Source organism: Adiantum capillus-veneris, chromosome 12, assembly GCF_014529385.1.
Source record: "Adiantum capillus-veneris isolate H3 chromosome 12, ASM1452938v2, whole genome shotgun sequence".
Lineage (NCBI taxonomy): Eukaryota > Viridiplantae > Streptophyta > Polypodiopsida > Polypodiales > Pteridaceae > Adiantum > Adiantum capillus-veneris.
This window is the reverse complement of record NC_140942.1, coordinates 152,245,734-152,271,409: the sequence shown is the minus strand read 5'-3', so window position 1 is coordinate 152,271,409 and position 25,676 is coordinate 152,245,734. Positions and strand designations below refer to the sequence as shown.

Here is a 25,676-nt window from a genome sequence, read left to right as displayed (position 1 = left end):
TCTCGGACTTTCTTGCTTTTATCTTCGAGAAAGTCATACTGGTTGGCTTTGTAAAAATTCTTCTTGTTCGCATAGAAGTTTCCATCATCAGAATCTGAGCTGTCTGTAGACGAGTCCTTGTAGAACTGTTAGTCTCTGGGCGAGATTTAGCCTTCTTTGCCTTTTCTTGCCCTTTCCGAAGCTTTGTTTCTTGCTTTGCTTTTTACCTTTTCTGTCTTCTTAACTCGAATCTGAAGAGCTAGAAGAACCGTCAGAAGAAGAAAAAGAAGAAGAAGAACTAGGTACTCCTTCAAATCGAACACGCTTCTTCTGTTTCTTTGCCTTGTCGAAAGTTGACCGACGACCCAAATATCCCGCGAAGTCAGTGCTTTTCTTTTGCTTTTTGCCGTGCTTTTTGGCTTTCTTTTGCGCGTCAAAAAGTTGGGTGATTCGTGCATCAACCACCTCTTCTAATTCCTTCTCTGAATATTTATTGGGAGCAGAAGGTTTCTTGAGAGTGGGTTTCAAGAGTGGTGTAGTGGTTTTCTGCCACTGCACATGCACTTCCTGAAAAGAAGTCTCGCTCATATATTTTGCCAATTTCGGATCCTTCGCAATATTGAGCATCATCTTTGTTGCATCGCCGATCAATTGACGACGCTTCATCTCTCTTTGCTCCGCCTGAGTAGGCCGAGGCGGGCCATACTCTCTGTTAGAATCTTCGTTGTGATCCCTGCCCGCATCTCCAGATGCAGAGGGAGTCGACTGATCCTTGCGTGAAGCCATAGGTGCCGTGGAAAAATAAAAAAATAAAAAAATGGGGATTGGATTTCCCGTAGAAGAGAAATCGGCCGTGCTCTGATACCACTGTAACAGACTTGGACACTCCAAGGCAAGAATCAATCGCGACAGCACCAAATAACCATTTCAAAACACCTCACAGATCACAATAGATTTGCACTAGCCCGGCGGAGTTCCGTGCCTAGAGATATTGGCCCCAAAGACTGGCGCCCCTTTCGGTATTTCTTTTTGTATTAATCAATCCAAAGTACAAGAGAGTGGCTCGGGATTCACTCTCAGACTCTGCGTCCAGATGCTCTGAGAAGTGAGGGCCCGAGCCACTTATTTAAAGGTTTACAAGGGATGCCAAAAGCAGAGCCCCAAAAGCTTGAAAGCAGAAGCCTGAAAGCAAAAGCTCTTTTTCCTCTCTCACAGAGAGCTTCTGAAAGCAAAAGCAAATTCTCTCTCTTTCTCAATGAGAGCAAAAGCTGAGATTTGCGTCGCTCAAAAATATCCAAAAAAAAAATGAAAATAAATTTGTTTGGCAGGAATTTTAGGGTTTTTGGCAGAAATTAAGGTTTTTGTTGTCCGCCACATCATCACTTTGTGACAGGGGGAAGATATAGTAGAGATCCATCCTCATCTGCACTCTGGACGTCGAGAAAGTAAGACTCAAATCCTTTGCTGTAGTCTCCGTTGATACTGTGTAGCTACTCTCCTCAATCGCTTTCGTCTAGATCTCCCTAGCTCCAATGCTTGGTCTATGAGAATGTGAGTAGTGGTAGTATGAGTGCGGGGCAAAGCTCTGCAATGGTGGCTGCTCCTCTGGGTGTCCAATATCTAGTGTAAAGAAATCTGTAATCTGTCTCTGGGATTCTCTCTCTCGAGCTCTCCTCAGTAAAGTGTCTCTATGCCTGTGCAACTCAAGTAGATACAGTCCAAGACATCTCTGATCCTCATAACTCATGACCCTAGATAGAGGCCCAAAACCCTCTCTGAATAGACAATGAAAACGGCCTCGTATCTTATAGTACACTGTGCAATGGCATATGTAATGTAACTCTATCTCTGGCTCCATAGTTACATGGGACGGCGGGTCGGGGTCGGGAACGGGGTCGGGACGGCAAAAGTCAAGAAACGGGGACGGGGGTCGGAACGGCAAAAAAAAGAGAGAGTTTTTTTGGCATTTTTTGACCTACACACATGCCACACACATAGAGCATCACTTTAACCATAAATTTACACTAAATAGACCAAAGAACACGAGTCATATAGGCTGAAATGTGCTAATAAAACATCGATGATCGATGGATACAAAATGAGAAGTGCATGCCACAAGGGCTCAAGAGTCAAAAAGAATAAAGGACTTAGGACAAGCCTAAGGCCTTTAGGATAACAAAAAGTACAAAGGGCTATGTAGTAGGTAGAGTCGTAGACTCAAGAGTCTAGACTCGAGAGTCGAGTGATCAATATTTTGGGAAATTTTGAAGTGTGGGGTCTATTGGCAACCCATTGGCAGACTCAAAGAGGAATCGAGGGTGTGGGAAATCTTTTTCCCAAACATACAATTTTTTTTTCCTTGAATTTGTCAAGACGAGATTTCAACAATTGGGTAATTTTTCCAAATTTTTACACTATTTTTCTCTATTTTGGGACCCTCAACCGGCATTTTTGAAATTGAAAACGGCATGATATTAAGGCCGGGTTCACAGTGCGCGGAGGCAACAAACAAGTGCGCGTAGGCAGCCAATCTGTTTCTTCCATGTCAGATGGGCCGTTCACAGTGCGCAGGGGAAACCTTGCCTCCCAGCTGCCAGCACATGGAAGAAACTCTCTCGTTTTCTTCTGACCCCTCTCCCGGCCCCGTCACCCAAACGACTTCCACCTTGCACGTGTGCCTGACATCTGATCCGTAAGCATTCAATCCAGCTACCTTTGGCTTTACCTGTTTGATTCTCTAAACTATAATTGGTTTTGGACTTGATTTTAATTTGTTAAACAAAGTATCCCATGCTTCTAAAATAGTGGCTCACTGACAATTTGATAGAAGCACGAGCTTTTTGTGCACCTTGCTCGGGACTATAGAAAAAACTATCAAGGCCTCTTCAGGACTGTTGCATGTTGTAAAAGATGTATTTTTGCATTACAGAGAGTTTTGCTAACTGGTTATTGTCGTGACGATGGCGCAGATGGCTGCAATATCGGAGGTGATGTCGATGATGCTCGTAGCTGGTGTAATTGTCGACGATCTATACTGGCCGATCATGCAATTAGTTCAGGCCGCTTGCAACGACAACAACATGAGCTCTGGCTCGGTGGAGTGTTAATTTGGAGAACTCTGCGGATTTTGTGGTGGCAAACTGTAGCCCTACCACACGCTTGCAAGCCTTTTGGAAAAAATTCAACAAAGCCTTTCCTACACAGGATGTGCAACGGGGGCTAATTGGCTCGCCTGCCATTGTCGACCTCATTGCATCTGAGCCTCACGCTAACCCTATTCATTTCAATCTCACTTGGGACTTTTTCTCAATGCGCCAGTGCGCCGGCGTAGCCACGGCGCCACCCTCCGCATGGTGGCATCCTCGCTCCTCTAGTATAAATCTCTCGCACTACTTCCCCACCTTCTTGAATCTCTCATAGTTATATGCAAACAATACTAAACACCATCTTCTTGCTCTTCAATTGCAGCAATAGCAAGAATACAACCAGCCTTGATGGTAACTTGCGGTGCTTGCAGGGGAATTAGTGAAATATAGCGGGAGCTCAGTGTGTCAGATGTACGAACGTACATGCTCCCCTAACTTGACAGCCATGTTTGGTGTACCTTCTATAAATTTCCATCAGTAAGATTGGGTTGGTGATGAACTGACTGCCGCGAAGGACTCTACCTATTTCTCTGAAGGTCTTGCTGAACTTTCTCTACAATCAATCTTGGATAATATGTATTTGTGGTTAGTAGCAACAATCGGTGAGATCGAATTGCACGAGTCGAGCAGTGGCTCCCAGGAGTGAAGCAGCTTCTACTCTTCAATTCTGTTCTCCAATGATTTCATGGAGTCGAGGCATGACATGTAGGTCTATGTTAAGTACTCTTAACGACACTAAGAATGAAAGTCATTTGTAGAGACTATTGTTAAGCTCTAGCTATAGTTCTCATGGATTGGTAGTGATGCGTGTCTTATTTGAGGGTTTAGGCTCTGGCTGTGAAGGCAATGAGAGAGATGTCTTGCTAAGCTCTTGGCAAAGGAGAGCATGATTGGGATGGAAGTCTGAATGATTTTAATACCAAGTGACTTCTCTGAAATACTGAAGCTCTTCAAAGACAAAGGTATGGTCATCCTTTTGCAATGGAAACTATGTCTTGGTAGCGAAAGTCATCCCTATCAATCGCAAGTCTTTCCACCTAGCAAAGAGGATGCTGATAGAGACACCTCCATGTGTGTTTGCATTGATGGAGTCTAATCAAGACATCGTCAGCGGGATTGCCTTATATGTTGTGAAAGATATTCAAAGTGCAGCAAAAGGAGAAAGGAGATGATCGATGCCATTTTTATTTGATAAATCAATTGAGATGTCTCTATAAAAGTGAAGAATATTGTCATTATCAAAATCCAATATGTGATGGATTCCCATTGAGCTTCCATAAAGCTTCAAGACGATGTGATGCATGCCTTATTTGAGGGTTTAGGATCTGTTTGTGAAGGCAAGGAGAGATGTCTTATTTGAGGGTTTAGACTCTGTTTGTGAAGACTAGGAGAGATGTCTTATTGGGATGTAAGTCTTAATGATTTTAATACACTAAGTACCTTCTCTAAACTAGTGAAGTTCTACAAATGTGAAATCGTACCTGCGCTCGCTATTGCTGCTCGCTCCTCCCTGTAGCGCCATCGCTAAACCCCCCTGCCCCTGCCCCTGCCCCCGCTAGTCCCCGCTGCCCCCTCGCTGTCCCGCCTACCCCCCGGCTGCCCCAGCTCGCCCCCTATTTCGCGCTGCCCTTCAGCCCGCTCGCTGCCTCCGTTTCGTGCCCCCCCCCCCCGCCCCCCCACATTCTCCCCGCCCGCTGCCGCTTGGGCACCCGCACATCCCCGCCTATTCCCCCCTCCCGGCTTCCTTCCTTTTTCCCCGAAGCCTCCTGCAAATTGGTTCTTACAGCACTGTCTTTTTTGGGCAGTGCTCGGCACACTCATTTGTAGTTTCTCTCCGTCGCCCGTTCTTTCGCCACAGCAGTAGACACAGTTGGAAGCTCTAGCTCCGCCACAGAGGGACTTGTCCGAAGCCCCCTCGCCTGACCCCACTGAGCCCACCATTTGACTTGCTCTTTCGCCGACAGAGCAAGTGAGCCTAGCCGCAGAGGTAGAGCAATTGCAGGCGACTTCTGTCATCTGCAAGATTCTCAGCACCCGACCCAGCAGAGGAGAGCTGCGTGACCTTCTCCAAGCCCGCCTTCTCGCAAAGGTGGGCAAGATCTTGGACGTACAGATACTCGGACGAGGTTACTATCAGATCGATTTTGAGACCTCCGAGATGGCGTCCAAGGTCATTGCCATGAGTCCACTGACCATCCGAGCAACACGTGCCCACTTTTGACAGTGGAGACATGGTTTCGACCCTGCTTCGGATGTTCTAGTAGAGGAAGCAGACATCCCCATCTCTGTCTGTTTGCGGAGGAAGTAATTACTACTTTTATCCAGGATCGGCTCAGCCATTGGGACTGTCCTGGAGACACCTCACACGGCAGCTTCAGTAGCTGCCAAGGCGGCTGGCATTCCCTCAGTTCGCGTTTTGGTAAGAGATACTCATATGCTCCCGAAGGTTATTCTTCTGCCTCGGGTGAGTGGGGGATGGTTTACACAGAGTGTGGAGTATTCGGGCCTCCTGAACCAGTGATTCATTTGCCGATAGATGGGCCATCTAGCGAAGGCCTGTCCACGGAGGAGGCCTCGACCTACACCACAGCCTCAGCCCAAGCCTGCAAGGGCTAGCCAGCAGACATAGACAGAGACACATCACACACAGGCAGAGCCACCCTCTGAACTTGGGGCTCTAGCGAAGGAGGGATGGCAACAGGCCCGTGGTAGACGATGACAGGGGCCACAGCGTCAGCCTGACACTTAGAGTGGTCCTCAGGCGCCTACTCAGCAGCAGTGGGTTCCCACGGGGAACCGTTTTGGTCCTCTTGAGCAGGATGAGGTCTCTGCTCCAGCCTCCACCCCAGCTTCACCTTCGACAGCCCCTCCCCCCCCAGAGTTCCCCTCCTCTTCCTCATCGTTGCCCTGGCTTCCTCTTCCCCCCGCCCCTCTTCACCACCGCTCCCCCCCGCTCCTTCCCCCCCCCCCCCCCCCCCTTCTACTTCAGTTCCACAGTCGACCCAGGGGGCAGGGCCTTCTCTAGTTGCTAGGAGATCTCTTGGCAGCGCTTTTGCCACGAGTCGCTTAGCGAGAGAGGGACAACCTTTCTTGCATCCCCCTCTGCAGATACAGACATCTTCCTTACAGCTATCCCTCGTGGTCTGACGAGCATTGACATCCGGTGCTGATGGGACTTCTTCGACTACGGCTTCACTCGTTTTCTCGGCGACCCCTTAGCAGACCATGAGGCAGCCTACTTCAAGGTCCATGTTTTGTTCCTTGCCGCTAGGGGGACAGAGGCCTTGGACTCAACAGTTGGCTTCTCCTTCCCCCTTTGCGGCGGCAACGACCAGACAGAGTGGACTCTCAACTCAGTGTTGGGATGGTTGCACACACAGGTCCTAGAGTTCTCTCACCACATGGGAGAACTAGGAGTTACAGACATGCTCCAGACTTTGTGGCCATTGGCCAAGTTTGTGGTGACACCTCCAGAATCAGTAGGATCTAGACACATTGTGGTTTACTTCTTTTCCGATACACAGTGCTTGTCATGCTATGTATACATTCATGAGGACTCCTGGACAGAGGAGATTGCTTTACGTACGGCTCGCTCTACTTGGGCTTGGGGTAGGCACTCTTTGCAGTCACGCCCATCTAGAGGACGCTCGGATGTGGATTACTCCCCATCCAAGCCAGCCTCGAAGATAGCCCGTCTACCTGCTATGGCAGCATCTGTTCTCTCTCGCTCCCCATAAGGATCGTCTCATGGAACATGCAGGGACTAGGTCGGCCCCAGTTTCAGCGTTAGCGGGCCCAACTGCGTCAGGAGCTTCAGCGTTGCTTTGTGGGAGGAGAGATTGATCTCCTTATGCTTCAGGAGCACCATCTGTGTGAGAGCCGCATTAGACGTTGTGGTCAGCTCTTTCGTGGACGATATGATACTTTTTGGTAGCTGCTTTTGGACATAGAGGCATCCAGGGTAGGATATGTATGACTATTGCAGACATAGAGGCATCCAGGGTGGGATATGTATGACTATTGCAGACTCTTTGCAGTAGGCCATTGTGAGCAGAGGGATTATTGTGTCAGGTAGGGCTCAGTGGATTACTATGCACGTTCTGGGTGGCCTAGTGGGTTTCCGGAACATCTATGCGCCCAATGTGGCGAGTGCTCGTGCAGTGTTTTGGTCATAGATAGTTGAGTCTTTGCCGCAGGTAGAACACTAGTGCATAGGAGGGGACTTCAACATGGTGGAGGACCCTTCTGACAGGATTGGTGGTAGCCATGCTACTGTGCATGGAGTTGAGCTGGTAGCTTGGGAGAGGTTTTGTATGACTCTGAGGGTTTCGGATGTTTGGCAGCACTCTGGTTTTGTGAGGCCCCCATACAGCCTTGCCTTCTCTCGATCGGACCGCAGAGTGGGAGGAGTGAATCTATTGCGGATAGATTGCTTCTACACTAGTGACCACTTCAGTGACTTGGGAGGGACAGTGGGCATCCTGGCAGGGACCTCCTTCTCGAACCATGCACCAGTGATCCTCACAGTGGAAGAGGAGTGGGAGCACGATGCTTCGCATCGCAGAGAGGGTCTTGTTGGAATCAGCACTTAGAGAGCGGGTGGAGGCTCTCTGGATAGAGGGCTTGGATAGGTAGGATTCTCCTGCTGACAGAGTGGCCTCAGGCCTAGCTCAGATTAGCCTCTTTTTTCTCCAGGAGTCTCTGGCTCGCTGGGCTGCAAAGCGAGAGAGGAGGAGTAGCGTCTCAGACGGGGCATTGCTTCGTTACAAAGGATGCAGGAGCAGCATCCAGACAGTCCATGGTTGGAGGAGCAGTTACATCAGGCTCGACAGGAGCTTGCTAGCACAAAGGAGAGGCGACATGAGTTTGCTTTCCACCGACAGGTATCTCAATGGACCCAGGTGGGTGACAGAGTGACTGGTGCTTTCTTTGAGGCAGTGGGACCTCGACACTCGCATGCCAAGGTCAGTCAGTTGAGGAGGCCCGACGGGTCAGGTACTTCTGAGCCGGAGGATATGCGTGCAGTTGCTACTGACTTCTACCGTGAGTTACTGTCTACAGAGTCCTAGTCAAAGCGTTAGGATACATGCAGGGAGCAGGTTTGGGCACAGATGCATTGTCTTGTGACTGAGGAGATGCGTCAGAGGCTTGAGCTACCACTTCAGCTTGAGGAGCTGCACACGGCTCTTAGGGGCCTCTCCCGTGGTAGCTGTCCAGGTGAGGATTGGTTGCCTCCCAGTTTTTTCTTGGAGTACTGGGACCTGCTTGGCCCAGATCTCTGTAGTGCTTTATAGTACATTTTGCACACAGGAGTGATGTCTGACAGCATGAGTGAGGGCCTGATCTACCTCATTCCCAAGGAGGGTGGCTCCTTGGATGAGATTCAACAGTGGCGTCCCATCAGCATTCTCAACTCAGCCTACAAAACTTTGGCTAAGGCTCTGAGTTTGAGGATTCATCCACTTCTAGAGAGCCTTATACATGGGACTCAAACAGGTTTTGTCAAGAAACGCAGTATTCTTGACAACATCTTTACTTTTTGGGAGGCTTCTGCACTAGCACGGCTCCGTGGTGAGGACCTTGTGTTTCTTCTTCTCGATTTTGAGAAGGCATACGACAGAGTTGACAAGGACTTTCTAGAGGGCACTCTTCGCATGATGGGCTTCTCAAATGCTTGGATCAGAGGGGTGTCAGCTTTGTACAGACAAGCTCATAGTCAGGTACTCTTGGCAAGAGGTAGAGGTGATCGCTTCATGCTTACACGCTCGATCAGACAGGGCTGTCCTCTTGCCCCCTTCCGCTTTCTGTTCTATGTGGAGGCGATGAGCAGGTTTTTGGTGTCGTAGCAGGTTGTTCTACGGGGCTTAGCACTCCCTATTCGGGGAGATGAGCTACTGGACGCTGAGTTTGCTGACGACTCAGCCTTGTACTTAGATGGCCAGGAGGCCAATCTTCATAGGTGTGAGCAGGCTCTGGAGACCTTCTGTTGTGCATCGGGCGCACTGATCAACTGGAGAAAGACAGTGGCTTTCTCGGTTGGTAGTGCTCTTGTGCCTGATTGGATGCCAGGAGAGGATTTTAGGTGGATCCCCCCAGGGACTGCAGTTCGGTACTTGGGCTGTCAGGTTGGTTTGGACTTGTCTCCCAAGAAGCAGATTGCTCCCCTTCTCCTGTCTATCAGGAGAAAGTTGTTACATTGGAGCTCAACACGACTTTCTTTGGCTGGCAGAGTAGTAGTTGCCAACCAGGTGTTGTTGGCGACAATGTGGTACATCACTTCTTGCTGGATCTTCTCGAGTTCTTGTATCAGCCAGGTAGAGAGGCTAATCAGGAACTTCCTTTGGTCAAGACGTGACACTCAGATAGCCCGAGCCAAAGTGGCTTGGCAGGTCGTCACTCTTCCTTGTTCACAGGGAGGGCTTGGGATCATTGATCCATCACAGCAAAGCAGAGCCCTTCTTGGGAATTTCATCGTCAGAGGACTTCTTCCAAGTGAGGAGCCCTGGAAGGAGTTCTTGCTACATTGGCTTCGTGCTAGGGCGCCTCAGGCAGGAGGCCCTTGGCAACCTTCGACCAGAGAGTTGGTTTGAGCAGCGTGGACTCGAGCAGAGACAGCCTACGTGCACGGAGGAGCGCCTACAACAGCCCCTCGTCTGGAACCCCATGGTTAGCACTCAGAGAGGCCACCTTGTTGGTAGTCGGCCTCATGTTTCCTGGGGTCCCATAGCAACGGTTCCAACGTGCTCTTTAGGTGACTGGCTAGAGTTCACAGTTTGTCAGAGGAGGTGCAGGGTGTCCAGCTACAGGGCATGAGAGGGATGCAGAGCTTGTGCTAGGACATCTCAGAGTCAATTCCAGTTGAGTGGTTCACGCCTCTCGAGCCAGTAGCACCCTGGTGGATGGGAGCCTTCACACAACTAGAGGTTTTCATCTCAATCAGGGCCTGCTCAGAGACTGTTCCAGCTCTTTTCTTCGAGCTTCAGGGTGGGGGATGTCTTCAACAAGTTGCAATAGAGGCCCCGCAGGTGGTAGAGTGCTGTTTTCAGAGGATCCGAGTAGTGGGCATCTGTGGGAGGACTTGTGTCATAGATCCTGACCCAGCAGCTCTTGAGACTGGACACTGGAGGATGTGGGCTTGGGAGTGTTGTCCACTGGCACAAGTACACTGGGATCCTGGTGAGTGGCTATGGAGGGATCCCTTCTCTTCTACAGACCACCCAGGAGTCCCGTTCTTTTAGTACATTGTTCGATTGGGACGTCATATACTAGCAGCACAGAGAGAGGCCCGCCCCGTTGCAACACCTCATTGGCAAGAGGAGGGTCTCACAGCTGAGTTCTTGGCAGAATTTTGGGAGAGGTTGTGGGACTCCAGACAGTCGAGGCGAGTCACCTTGTTTCAGTGGTGGCTGGTCGCACACAGACCTACAACAATTGGAAGCTGGCTAGTGCATAGTGGTCTCTCCGCCGCATATGCAACTTGTGACCATCTTGTGGGAGAGTCAGCGTCACTGTCTTTGGGACTGTCCCTCAGCCCAGCAGATGTGGCTACAAGGTCTTCGGCTGATGCCTTCTCTCTCCACGGCTCGACAATACACTTGGGGAGCAGCGGCTTGGTCCACCCTCACGGGCCCGACACTTTAGTTTGAGCTATCTTCCACGAGCAGGATGATAGTGATGCAGGAGGGGCGGCCTACACTTCAGCCTGCTATACAAATCTTACTCCACATGAGTGGTGCAGTGAGACAGAGGAGTGTTGGGAGCTCATCGGTGACCTGACACTGTCATGGCTAGGGACTTGCTACGCGCCGTGTGCGAGCCACAAAGGCTCCTAGCACACAGTCATACAACAGACAAGCTCACAAGGAAGAATGGTGTGTCACTCACCTTCCTGCGTAGTTGCGAATGAAGGATTCCCGCGCCGCGAAGAAGAGGGAGACGCCGCTACGCCGCGCTCAACCGCCTCGCCGCCGTCGTGCCGCCGCAATGCTCGATCACACACACACTCTCACACTCTCTCTCACACGTACACACACACACACACAAGGAGATGGTGAAGGAGAAGGTGGAGATGGAGCAAGAGCGGCTTCTATTGCACAATGAGAGAATGAGTAAAAATTAGGTTTAGTGGCTTTTATATGAGCTCACTTTATTCACACTTGGGTGCCCATACTTAGCCAACTAACTCCTTGAATATTCCAGTTAGAGTGCGCCTGTCATCGGCGATCACCCTTACCCTGTTCCTATTGGTCCGACAAGCCCGGTACCTGACTCTAAATAATACAACGTTTATAGATCATAGGGTGTCCGTGTGCCGTGAGGGTTAACATGCCCCCCTTCCTGATGTAGATTCCATCCTCAGAAGCTATCCAGTTGAAGCTCGTTCGTCGAGATGGAAGAGCAGTTGACATGGATGTGTGTAGCCTTCTTCAATCACTGCAAAATCAAACAACATTGCCACAGTAATTTCATTCTCATATACAATTAAAAATCATATGCAATTTTAGACAGACAAATTGATTGGTAACAGAATTTTAGACAATTTGTCAACAATAAACATTAAATTGCAATATAATCAAATGCAGAAACAGATGTAAAGGTAAAAAATTAAACAAGTCCGGGGTCGCTAATTTAACGGTCAAAAGGCACTAGAGCTCGACTATTAATACCATGGGTAACTTCTCAATTTTCTCTGGTCAATTAAGTTGTTTAATCGCGAGAGCCAAGTATTTGATGTTCGAGGGTTGACTAAAGGCTATACCTAGAAGACCTTGTAGTTAAGCTACGATAAAAGGAATTTCTCATGAAATCATCGCCTGACTGATTACCTTTTCTTTGACCCCCCAAAGTCTTGTTAAATTGATTCAATTTTGATGTGTGTGCTTATTTTGTATGCCTTGGGTTTTTTGCTTTTCAAGGAAAAGCGCCCACACTGGAACCTCTAGGGCTCTAGTACCATAGGCGATACATGTGAGTGAAGTACCAATTTAAGCAGGGATTTCTCTTCCAGCTTCAAATTTTACATTGTGGCACTTTGATTTTTTGTTTGTTCATTTTCAGCATTTTAATTTTGTAACTTTGGGGGGTCATATAACACTGTTACCCTCCCCAGGCTCATCACATTAGTAAACTCCCTTTATAATACTTAAGCTAAAGGTTAATAGGGTTAAGCCCACTAGAAAGCCCTAGTACATTTCACACAATGCTGCCTAAATCGGATTAAGAACCTAAGTAACCATTGCGTATTAGGAAGGCATTCCCCATGGTATTAAGAGAAGATTTCTAATACCTAGCTTGGTCAAACTAGCTTAGTCGGACTGCTTGATTTTTAAACCTAGACAAGTGATTATGACAAAACATTACATTGAATTAAATGTTTGATACTAAGCAAATGCGCCGAATATTATGCTACCAATCACAATCAAAGCAGACAAACATGGATGCAAAAAGATAAGGGCAATGCTAAAGGACATAAAACACCTGTTTGTGTTGATGGTCGTACTTGATTTGAAGTGTGAACGAGAGAAAGGTTCCATGTAGGTCCAAATCCTATCAATAGCAACACGCTCCTGTACACACTAGGAAACAAAAGGAATACCTCCAGGAGGCACATTAGTGGGAAAAGGTACCAACACTTATTGAACACAACAAAAAACATAAGGAACCCTAACCTAATTATTTGCACTCCTCCTAAAGAGTCAAGTGAATAGGATATTGTACTCCTCCTAAAGAGTCAAGTGAATAGGATATTGTAGAGGTTGGGGGGAAACCCTAAGGCTAAACCCCTATCCCCCTAACCTAATTATTTGCACTCCTGCTAAAGAGTCAAGTGAATAGGATATTGTAGAGGTTGGGAGGAAACCCTAAGGCTAAACCCCTATCCTCGTCGTCGAGATAAACAAAGTCATCATCCATGAGACCATATGTGCCATCCGTGTAGTCATGTAAATTTTCTTCTTCATCATAGGTGTCCATGTTTACTAAGAAGGTCATTAGACGCCTATAGTCATCTTGGTCAAAAGGGTAGGCTTGTGCAATGGGAGAAACGCTCTCTACTAAGTATGGATCAGACGTGGTCAAGAGACGTATCAGCCATTCTAACTCCTCAAAATTCCTCTCACATGCTAGCGTACCTATCAAATCCCATTCACATACAAGCATTGGAAAGACCATGTGAAAAATTTGTGAAAAGTAACGAGGGTACCTCTCACCCAAGGCAGGAGTGGATGACTCAAGCGTACTAGCCATATCTGTACACGCAAATAGATGACGGCTAGAGTGCAAATATTACAAGGGTCGTGTTCTTGTGCATAATTTGTTTTTATTATTTTGCGTTATGGCTCTTGCTCTTTTACTTTTTTATCTTGTTTTTGTGAGTATAAGGCTTTATATATACATTCCCTAAGATTGGAGATTGAGAGGTCAGGGAGGAAGGTTGAGAGGGAAGCAAGTGAATGACGGATGTCAGCAAACACTCCCCCCTTCCTTGGGTAGATCATACTTTTTGGAATGATGTCGTCACCTTTTGAAACCAATTGTTCCAAGTTGTTATGGGTAAAGGCTTTAACCAATAGTTTTCGATCACCCTATGTGTTTCATCTAGTTGCAAGGGTGGTAAGATACTCTCCCATGATTTTATTTGCAACATTATTGGAGGTGGTGAATCTACAACGGGAGGTGCAAACTCTTTCTTGCTTGTATGGATATGTACAATGGTAGGTGGAGGTTGTGTCGAAGCTTCTATTTCCGTATAGGAACTACATGAAGAGCAAGAAGCTTCATTTGCTTTTCCTGTTCCTGAGCTAGGTGGAACAAATCGTTCTTTCTTTGGTACCCAAACTAGCTCTGGAGCAGGTGTGTCGCATTCCGTGATTTTTTCCTTTCCACGATTTTCAATTTGTTTTGGAGCCACAGGATTGGGTTTACATGGGCCAGGTGACAGGTAAGAGTACAATTTACGTTTGGGCACCCAGATTTGATCATTTCCTTTATAGTATCCTTGGGCTTTTAATAGTCGTTTAGGAATCCAGTGCCACGTTTTCTTACATTTCTTGGAGCTAGTGGGACGTTTCTTACGAGGCTTCCGTTTTTTAGCATCAGCCATGGTTACTAAAGAAGCTTTAGGGACCCACTTGTATACTTTCTTTGTTATATTAGGATGGTTCTTGTGTGTCTCAAGCTTTCTTTCAACTACATCAGTTGAAGATCTAGAGAGTTGGGCTATGGGAACGTATGGTTCAACCTCCTGGACATGCAATGTCTTGGGTTTTATTTCCTTAGGCAATATCTCAGGGACTATGGCTTGAGTGGTAGGGATAAGAGTTGGTTTTTGCGTTGTGACACCCCCAGTCCCCCAATCAATAGTGCATTTGGTGGCTATCATCCACGTGCGTCCTAGGTTTATATTACCCTCCATAGTTCCAGTAGGCATGACCAAAAAGTCTTGGGCTACAATTCCATTGTCATAACTGACAGAAGTGTGCCAGATTCCAAAAACCGTAGTTTTTTTCTTGTTGACACCCTTGACTTGGATAATACTCTCAGATAGAGGTGGCTTCCCTAACTGACACCACACCCCATAGGATATCAGATTATATTTAGCACCCGTGTCCAATAAGGCGTTATATAGCACTTTTCCATAGGCACTATTTTTTGACACCCCATAGGATAAAGATTATATTTAGCACTCGTGTCCAATAAGGCGTTATATAGCACTTTTCTATAGGCACTATTTAACTCAATCAGTGCGATGAGCTTCTATCGTCTTGGTTAAACTAGAGATTAGAGTCTTGTTGGTGCTCTCGGCTTGTCCATTAGCTTGCGGGTAATAAGGTGTAGACTTATGGTGGGATATCATAAAGGTCGTGGTAAGCTCTCTTATTACCTCATTTATAAAATGGGTAGCATTATCACTAACAATTTTAAAAGGGCAACCAAATCTTGTGATAATGTTCTCAAAAAGAAACTTAGCTGTTGTCCTCGCGTCAGATTTTTGTGAAGCCTTAGCTTCAGCCCACTTTGTTACATAGTCCGTAGCAACTAGAATATATCGAGATTGAGTGTTGCGAGCTGCAGGACTAATTGGACCTACAAAGTCTAAGCCCTATTTTTCAAATGGTTGGGTTACTTTAATAGGATGTAAGGGCATTCTGTCTTTGCGCTGTGTGGTCTTGTAACGTTGGCACTCATCACACCCTTTTGTAAAAAGTGATGCATCCTTAAATAAAGTTGGCCACCAATAGCCTGATTGCAGCACCTTTCTAGCAGTCAGGTCTCCTGAAAAATGTCCTCCTGCTATGCCCATATGTGCTTCTTGCAAGATATACAAATATTCATCCTCGCGGGCACAACGCCTAAGAATATCGTCCTTGCCTAGTCTATACAGAGTTCCGGCAATCAAACAATAGGGTTCACATTCTTTTACTAGCCTTCGAGCGACATCCTTACGAAGTTCCTTGGGTGGAAAACCATTAACTAAAAAGTTAACAATGTTCTCACTCCATTCAGCTATAGTCTCAACTATGAATAGGGAAGTATTGAGTAATTCATCATCAACTCCTGTAGGGGCCTCACCATTGGGTATGCGAGACAAATGATCAGCCATGACGTGCCTTTTACCGGATCTCACTACAATCGTGAAATCAAACTCCAGAAGAATTAACAACCATCGTGTGATTCTTCCTGTGGATCATGGCTTGTTTACCAGATACAGCAACCCTTGATGATCCACATAAAATACAAACTTGTTTGCCAGAAGGTAGTAGCGAAATTTCTTTACTGCATAAACCATTGCTAAACCTTCTCGCTCTGTAGTGGTGTAGTTCCTTTCAGCATCGTTCAATTGACGGCTTGCAAAGCTAATGGGATAGTCCAATTTATGTTCTCCTGGTTGAGTGAGAACACACCCAATAGCAAAGTTTGATGCATCAATATGCACATGGAAAATGACATCCAAGTTAGGTGTCCTTAAAATCGGAGCACTTGCTAGTGTTTTCTTCAATTGTTCATAGGCCTAGTCACACTCTTCAGTCCATTTAAATTCAATGAGAATCTTGTACAAAGGACGTGCTATCTCAGCGAAAAATAAAATAAACCGTCGATAATAACCCACGTGTCCCATGAACCTTTGAACTCGCTTGTAATTGGTTGGTGGTGGTAACTTTAGAATCACTTTAATTTTGCTCTCATCGGTTGAGATACCATTCTTAGATACTATATGCCCTAAAATAACTCCATGCTTGACCCAAAATTGGCATTTGAACGGGTTCAATGAGATACGATATAACCTACACTTTTCAAACACCTTCCGCAAACATGATAGATGTTCTTTCCAAGAAGAGTAAACACAAAGGTCGTCTAAGAAAGCTTCACAAAACTCTCTCAATTATTCTTTAAAAGCAGTGTTTATTAATCGTTGGAATGTAGCAAGGGCATTTGTCAAGCCAAAAGCCATCACACGAAATGCAAACACGCCAAATTCTGTGATGAAGGCAGTTTTAGCTTGGTCCTCTAGCGCTATCGTGATTTGGTTGTAGCCTGAGTACCCATCTAGAAAGCTATAAGCTTCCTTGCCTGCAACTCTTTCGAGTACATGTTCGGAATATGGTAGGGGGTAATGGTCTCTTCTAGTAGCTGCATTAACTTTTTTGAGGTCCACGCACACCCTGAGTTTCCCATTCTTTTTTGGCACGATAACTATTGGAGACACCCATTCAGAGTGTTCAATAGGATATATGAACCCACATTTGATAAGCTTTTCTAGTTCTTCTTGAATGATCTTTGCGTACTTAGGATTCATCGGGTAGGGTCTTTGTTGTACGGGCTTCGCAGTGCTAATCATAGGGATTGTATGTTGGACCACAGAAGGTGGAACACCTTTCATATCATGGTATGTCCAAGCGAATATGTCCTTGAATTCCTTGAGAAGCTCTTTGAGGACCGCCTCTTCAACTTCTGTGAGGTCTTGGGCAATAAAAACAGGTTTTGATTCTTCACCAGGGTTGGCTAATTCTATTTCTTTAACTATTGTCAGACCATCATAGATTCCAGTATTCCCATCGATAGGTATTCTTTGGGCTTTTGTGTACACAACCTTTGCTTCCCCTGTGGTGTAAGATTTGAAATGTTCTGGTGCAGGATGCAAGTCTGTGGATTCTGGTTGTGCTTTGGTCTGTGCTTCCATTTCTGCTTTCTTGTGTTGTCGAGCTAACTCTTGGTTTTGACGCCTCCTTGCAGTGCGGCTCAACTTTGGCTTGTCTATGATCTCTAATTGGGCTATGTCATGGGGTCGTGGTCTACACCACATAAAATTTTGGAGATATTCACCCCAATCGTCTACCAATTTTCGATGAGCATCACATGCTCCTATATAACTGAGCCATTCTGCTGAGGATCTCTTCTTTTTTATCCTAGCACGTACATTGGCTCGATATCGACGCCTCTTAAAGTTTTTCTTTTTCTTATTTGAGACCTGCTTTTGATTTGCATTTAGATCTGGCTCACTAAAGGAGTCCTCGTTGGTGTCCTCTTCACTCTCGGAGGAGCTATCATCGGTTGATGTGCTCGGTCCTTCCGAATGTTTTGACTCTGAACTTGCTCCACTCTCTAATTCATGAGATTCAGAATCCGTTTCACTCTGGGAGTCCGTGTCTGAGTCGTGTTGGTCAAAGTCTTCTATTGAGCTATCGGTGTCACTGTCAGATTGGTCTACAATTGCCTTGCCCTTAGAAGATGCATGTGTGGCACTTATCATGTTCAGAGGTGCAATTTGTGGTACCTCTTCCCCCTCTGGTGTGACCCAAGTGGTTCCTCTATTTCCCCAGGTATCTATGGTTGCAGCTAGGTGTACCCAGTCCACGTTGTCTGATTCCGTCATACCCGGTAACACATCCATGTAAGGAGAATCTTGGCCAATGTCTGTATCCTTCTTACAAGTGTAACAATATTGTAGTGGGGCCGAGTGAACTGTGGTGTCAGAGCGATGATCAATAATGGTTTTACTCCCCAAGGGGTGTACCTTACCAGTCACCAAATCCACTCTAAGGACAGAGTCTTGGAATTGCAAATAGACATGATTTTTAGACCAATCATGAACCATTTGTGCTTCCCTCATGAATGGTCGTCCTAAAATCATTTCATATGACATAAGGTGTTTAGAGAAATCCATTACAATGAACGTATGTCGTACCTTGTGTCCTAGAACTTTGATCTTAAGATCCTTGAGCATCCCCATAGGTTTGGCTATGGTACCATTTTCCATCTTTACCACAATGTTAGTAACACTGAGGCGGGGTTTTCCCATGGATTCCCAACAATCTTTTGTAACGATGCTAACTCCCGCACCACCATCAAGAATTCCCTTTATAATTAATCCCTTGGTAGTGATGGGTAGGGTCGCATTAGACTCGTCGCCTTCAAAATACTGCCCTAATTCGTTAATGGGTACCTCGATCACAGACTCGTGTCCATCTAAGTCAAGTGATTGCACATGATTTTACTCATCAATCATAATCGAGTCAGGCCTATTTGGTTGCGCAAACTGCGGTAATCCCGTTTGTAGCTCTCCGTTAAGGAATGCTCGAAGTGCAAAGAATAACTCAGGATCTCCATACAGCTTTGCTATGATCGTGGTTCGGACCTCAGAAGACATGAAGTCCACTAGTTTGGCAACATTCATTGGCATTTTGCAGGGTGTAGGTCCTTGACTAGGAACTGGTGAGGATGGAATCTCATATTCCTCAATGGGATCAGGTATTCCTTCGTTAAACATCCTTTCCAACAAGAAAGGTGTATGCTCACTTTCTGATGTCCCGTCCTCACTCCCTTCTTGGATGATACTAGGTATGGCTAACGGTCTATGGTTCATGTGGGGTGGATGAACTTGCGTGGGAAACACCGTGTCATGAATTTTGACATGCATGGGTTCTGGTTCTAGTTTCCTTTGAGTCTCCTCCACTAAACCTCTTAGATGTTTCACCTGTTCAATCTCGTCTACTAGGTTTGGGTACGTCCCAATCTTCTTTTTACGATTCTTCCCTTTTTGCCCTTGCGGTTTATCTTGGGGGTCTTGGATTGGATTTGGAAACACTTGTGGTGTTTTCAGAGGCTCTTTATGGTTTTCTCTTATTCGGTTTTCATTTGGTTCCATGTTACGGTTTTCTTTGTCGGTCTTTCCCTTTGTGGTATTGGTTCTAGTCTCCATTGTCTCGATTGAATCTGAATCATCCTAGAGGTCATTCATATACACGGGGTCATCTCCTGTTCCTATGTTTGTTTTGGAACTTGGCTTTGAATTTCCCGTATTCTGCGACCTCTTCCTTCGTGTCTTCTTTTTCTTTGCTTGGATAACTGACGCGGTATCTCTCTCTTCGAGGATATGGCCTGGCCCTTCAAGCATGGACCGTGTAATCGCATAAGCGGGTGCGACGGGTGGTATTGGCGATGTCACACTAGCAATTTCGACCAAATTTAGGGGTGTGATTTTAGGCGCATTTGGGTTATAGGGGCATTGGGCAATCAAGTGATCTATGCCACAACGATTACATGTGAGTATTGGCGTTGCAGACGTGCTCCCTTGATTCATTTGCATCTGTGCAGCAGTCTTTTGTAGCCTAATAGGGCACTCCGCTGCCCGATGTGGTCCACCACACTCGTAGCATTGAAGAGGTGGCCTCCTAGCTTGGGTGTTGATATTTTGACCTCTGGATGCAAGAGCAGCAGCTTGATAAACCGGCTTGACTTGCCCCCAACAATCTTCCATGTAGTATATAGGACACTCTTCCAATGTATCAAGTCCGTAGGCAATACTAGTGTCTATTTCCTCCTCACAGCCATCTGCATAAGCATTTGATGGCTCGCAACCCACTTGTTTCATAGGGGCGACTCTTGGATGCGGGGGTTGCGGTCCTAGCACAGGAGGTGGTAGCGGTGTAGCTTGTACAACATTTTGAGATCTAGGGACCATGTGTTGCGGTAGTTGCTCAACAGGTGGAGCAGGCATCAATACAGGAGCTCGAGGCGCATCCGTCCAGGCTACAGGTGGTCTATTTGCCATCATACGTTTGATCATTAAACAATCCTTAGCTTGGTGACCATACCTACCACATGCGTTGCAATTTCCATTAAATTTTACTCTAAACGTAGGGCACTCACTAGTGCTATGTGGACCTAAGCAAATGGAACACCATTGTTGCTCCCTTCTTGGATACATGTGACTATTTTGAGGGGGTCGATTATCCTTAAGAGACTCTTGGATTGCCTTGGTGAGGTCTGTCAAGAATGTCTCAAATACCTTTGGCTCATTGGCAATGGGCTTTGCAGTCATGGGTTCATACTCAATGGCTTGTGAGCTAGTGGATCTCGTGTCAGTAGACACCCTCATGCCTGCTATCATCAAGTTGTCCTCTAATTGGATTGCATTGGCAGTGACATCTTCCCAGGTTGTGATACCTCTAATCACTAGTCCATTATAGATTCCTTCATTCCTCAACCCTCGAATGAATCGATCAAGCAGTTGGTTATTGTTGAAGCGCTCATTTACAGGGCAGCGAGAGTTTAAGTGCTTTAGACGACTAATGAAGTCCCTTACTGACTCTCCTTCCTTACGTTCGGTCTTCTGTAGCTGAGATGCTACACCCCAAAGCACACTTTCTCGTATGTACTCCTTTAGAAACAACCTTCGAAGGGTAGGGTAGATTGTTTTCTCGTCCACCCTTAGGGTTCTATACCAATCTCCAGCCTTCCCACTTAATGTCAAGCTTAAGGCATTGCACTTATGTAGTTCGTTGCGTTCCCCTAAGGAATCACATACTTGTTCAAACACTTCAATGTGTTTTCTAGCATCTTCGTCCCCATTGAATTTTTGCGTGAGTTTGGCAATTTGTACTACCTTACTTCTAGGCTCTCTATCAGATGCATGAAGTATATTTTCTGCGATAGATCGACCTATGGTTTGAGCAAACACTGCCAGGTCACCTATGTGAGGAGGCAGGGCCGGTGGAGGTACTCTTGGAATCATATGTGGGAGAGGGACGGGTACCGGTCTTGGCATATGTGTGGATGATGCAGGATATGGAACATAACCGGGCATAGGTCCACTCGGATAAGGGCTAGGGAGCGGCACTCGAGGAGCATAAACAAGTGGTACAATTGGAGGTGTGGGGGCCATGTGTGCATAAGGGGCTAGAGGCACATACGGTCGAGGCCCCATATTAGGTACTACGACACTAGGTAGTGGCACTGCGCTAACCGTAGATGTCATCGGTATATTCTCTGTCAGGCCTATCCCTGGAGTGAGCACTGTGTTTTCCTTAATAGAGGGTTGAGCCAAGTTAGGGAAGCTAAAGTTGTCGCTCGGAGGCTCAGATTGCATAGAGACCCCAGGTGAAATGACGTAAGATGGGTCCATGGGACTCATTAGAGGAGTCTCCATTTGTGATAGAGTAGGTTGTTGAGCCTTGCTCGTATCCAGAAATCTCATGGGGCCAGTTGATAGTATATTTACCCCTCGGTTTTGCCTTTCTGATTGAATAATGCCATGGATAACATTACAGATCATTTTCTTTTGATCTTCGATGCTCGTGGCACTAGAGGTGGATTGCACAATCTCTATCCATCCTACATGGTAGGCGTGGCCAGAGTGTAGATCCGTCAACACCTCAGTGTGGAGGTCGTATGTCCAATGATCATTAATGAACAATCCTTCTAGAGTCGACGTGTTAACGGTTTCTTGTGAGGTAGAAGCAATGTTGCTCCCCGTGGTTTTACTTGTCACCAACGGTACTCTAAAGGGAACTTCTAAAGGAGGCAGCTCAACAGGGCCTTCTTGGTAAGAAGTTGGCAGGATATCCACATGGACACTCTTTGGGGATGTGGGGTCCACGTGCGATGTGAAAGGAGAGTCCACTTCCCCACCCCCTTCGTGTGCTTCATTTGCATCAGGTTCCGAGCGAGTAGCTCTACCTAATGTTTCCATGAAACGGCTAAACATACTAGTACTAGGCTGTGGAGCTTCGGGAGGTGCATGGCCTTCTCTCTCAGTGTTTTGGGTAGGGTATGCTTCCATGATTTCTGAGTCGGAGGAGGAATAACTAGCGGCTATTTTAGTGTCTTGGGTGGTGCTACCTTGTGTCCCCGCTGAGGGTCTAGAGCCTATCGTGGATGGGTAATGGGTGTCCGTATGAACAGAGGCACCCTCAATATGCTCGTGTTCTAGCACCCGCCCAGAGCGTAAGTGCATGTGCTTTTGATACCCTAAGGTGTCAAAAAGCTGCTCTAGGAGGCCTTGTGACTAGTTTTTTGCGTGTTTTTTGTTTGTTTTTTTGCTAGATTTTTTAGAGCGTGTCGTGGAATGGGCCGTGTGATAGCTCGAAACGAGCGTATCGCTAGGAGGGACGCGCTGTGCTTTACAGCCCACCGTTTGGTTCTATTTTGCTCCTGAAAAGCCCGAAACAGTCTTTTCCTAGCTAGGGAACTAGGCTCCAAATAGCAAGTCCTAGTGTGCAATGAAGGAGAGGAGAGTGTAGGACTTATCCCACATTCCTCACTCCCTCCTTGTGAGTCTAGCCTATATATATAGGAGTGAGACTACCCTATATCATAAGACAGAGCCTGGGCCTGGGCTTGGGATTGGGATTGGGATTGGGTCAAATGATCCCGATCTCACTTTTATACAAACCAACCCGTCCGTTTTTATAACCTCCCCCTCACTCACGTTTTTATTTTTCGAAAAAATTATTTTTTAATTTTTTTTAAATTTATTTATTTATTTATTTTGGATATTATTTGGTACGCGTTTTGGTGCGCGTTGACCTCACCTAACTATTTACTGTCTCACCTACCTACTGACTTGCTAATCAGTGGTTCACCTAATTACTAACCTACTTAATTAACTAACTGTGCACAAACCAGAAAACACAGAAAATGCAGAAAATTGAAACTTGACAGAACTGTGCAGTGCAAACCAGAAAATGCAGAAAACGCAGAAACACAAGAAATGCTAACTGTGTAAGCTGAAATCTGAGCTTAATAGAACTAGCAAAACAGAGCTTAACAGAACACAGAAAACTTGGATGCAGTCAACAACATTGTGTCTTTCTCTACTGTTCTTGCATGACAACAATAATCAAACTTAAGCCGCGCCTTTCCTACATAAAATATAGCTTCAATACAATTTACAGGTCGCCATTGGAGCTTCACGCACAGCAGCTCCCCGGCAGCGGCGCCAAAAATGTCACGGCTAGGGACTTGCTACGCGCCGTGTGCGAGCCACAAAGGCTCCTAGCACACAGTCATACAACAGACAAGCTCACAAGGAAGAATGGTGTGTCACTCACCTTCCTGCGTAGTTGCGAATGAAGGATTCCCGCGCCGCGAAGAAGAGGGAGACGCCGCTACGCCGCGCTCAACCGCCTCGCCGCCGTCGTGTCGCCGCAACACTCGATCACACACACACTCTCACACTCTCTCTCACACGTACACACACACACACACACAAGGAGATGGTGAAGGAGAAGGTGGAGATGGAGCAAGAGCGGCTTCTATTGCACAATGAGAGAATGAGTAAAAATTAGGTTTAGTGGCTTTTATATGAGCTCACCCCATTCACACTTGGGCGCCCTTACTTAGCCAACTAACTCCTTGAATATTCCAGTTAGAGTACGCCTGTCATCGGCGATCACCCTTACCCTGTTCCTATTGGTCCGACAAGCCCGGTACCTGACTCTAAATAATACAACGTTTATAGATCATAGGGTGTCCGTGTGCTGTGAGGGTTAACAGACACTCTGGTTGATCTGGCGGGCCCATTGCTTCCGCATCTTTGAGGCTCGCCATGTACCACTAGCAAAGATTGTTCGCGATTTTTGGCTAGAGCTGATTCACACTCTCAGAGGACAATTCGAGGGATTACAGGGTAGCTCCGACCGCATGCAGGAGCGCAGAGAGGCTTTCCTTCCACTTTGGCGTCCTGGGCCTTTCTACACCATGATCCAGGGTGTACTCAGATGGCACTACCGACCACCTGTGTGGCTTTTCCCTACCCCCATTTCTTGATTTAGCCCCATTGTACATATGCTGGTTTTTTCATTGGGAGAGTCTCCCACCATGGTTGTTGTAGCCCTCTCTTGAAGAGGTGGTTGTAGCCCTATGGGCAGTTTCAATAACTAATAGAAGGATCTTTTTCTCAGAAAAAAAAAAAGTTCTACAAAGACAAAGGTATGGTCATCCCTTAGGAATGGAAACTATGTCTTGGCAGCGAAAGTCATCCATATGAATGGCAAGTCTTTCCACCTAGCAAAGAGGATGCAAATAGAGACACCTCCATGTGTGTTTGCATTGATGGAGCCTAATCAAGACATCGTTAGCGGGATTTTCTTATATGTTGTGAAAAATGTTCAAAGTGCAGCAAAAGCAAAAAGGAGACGATTCCATTTTTATACACATCATTGATAGATCAATTGAGATGTCTCTATCAAAGTGAAGAATATTGTCATGATTTCTTAAGCATGTAGAGAGCTCAAGAACGGTGGTTGGGTAAGGATCTCTCTCAACATCTTGACTTCATTCAAGAAGTATGTGACAGAGAGAAGATGCGGATTTATCAGGACTTTTGGAATCCTGATGCTTTTTAGGAGGCTCCAGTTGTTTGTCAAAACGACAAGTGCAAGATGATATATCGAGCATTTCCCAAGTGTTTGTCAAGCAAAGAGCTTCCCAGTAGTTGGAATGAGGATATACAAGCCTACGAGTATGTCTGTGGAAAATGTATAAAAAAAAAATTGGGGGGAGAGAGAGCTTACTAAAAGAGACCCAAGCAATTTTTCTCTTCTTTTGCATTGGAAAGAATTTCAAGCAACATCAACAACTATAAAGATAGTGCAATAGTGGAGGTCACTGTCTTGAATAGAGGGAAACAATCTACTCTTGGTTCTATTCCAGTATTGTTTCTTCCCCTATCAAACAAAGAGTTGGAGACGAAGCATGGAGATATTCTCTCTTGTTTCCTAAAACCCTTGCTTTTGGATTTAAAAAGCTTATTTTTGGATGGTTTCGAAGCTAACTATGCCTATAGTAAAAGTCGTATTCATCAAGGACTTCCAAAATGAAACAACAAATCTACGAGGAATCATAATGATATGCACTAGGGACCATCCATCTCTATGTAAGCTAGGACAATTCAAAGATTGCGGAAAGAGCTTTTGTTGATGGTGTAAAGCACATGCATCACTTGAGCAAGATGCGACTGGGTCAAGATATGTGTATGATAATAACATATTTCAAGCTAGACATCCTCCCGAAGGTCTCCATGTAGAAGAAATGTGGTCAGCAATCAGACGAGCCAAACAATCCCCTACTAAAGAAGGCAAGGAAGATATACTCTGGGATGTAGGTTTGTATGGGCAATCCATTCTTTGGAGACTGTATCACTTATGTGGATTCGACCTGTCTAAAGACTTAGTATATGATACTATGCATGTACTATCTCTAAACTTATTTCAGAAGTACATCAAAAAGCTCATCTCATTTGCTACTACACCAATGAGGCGCGTGACATTT

General features: G+C 46.2%; 1 pseudogene; it reads left to right on the top strand.

The window, feature by feature from the left end:
• The first annotated feature begins 4,380 nt into the window (after positions 1-4,380).
• LOC147446693 (uncharacterized) lies at positions 4,381-24,922 on the top strand (annotated as a pseudogene).
• Positions 24,923-25,676: the final 754 nt, after the last annotated feature.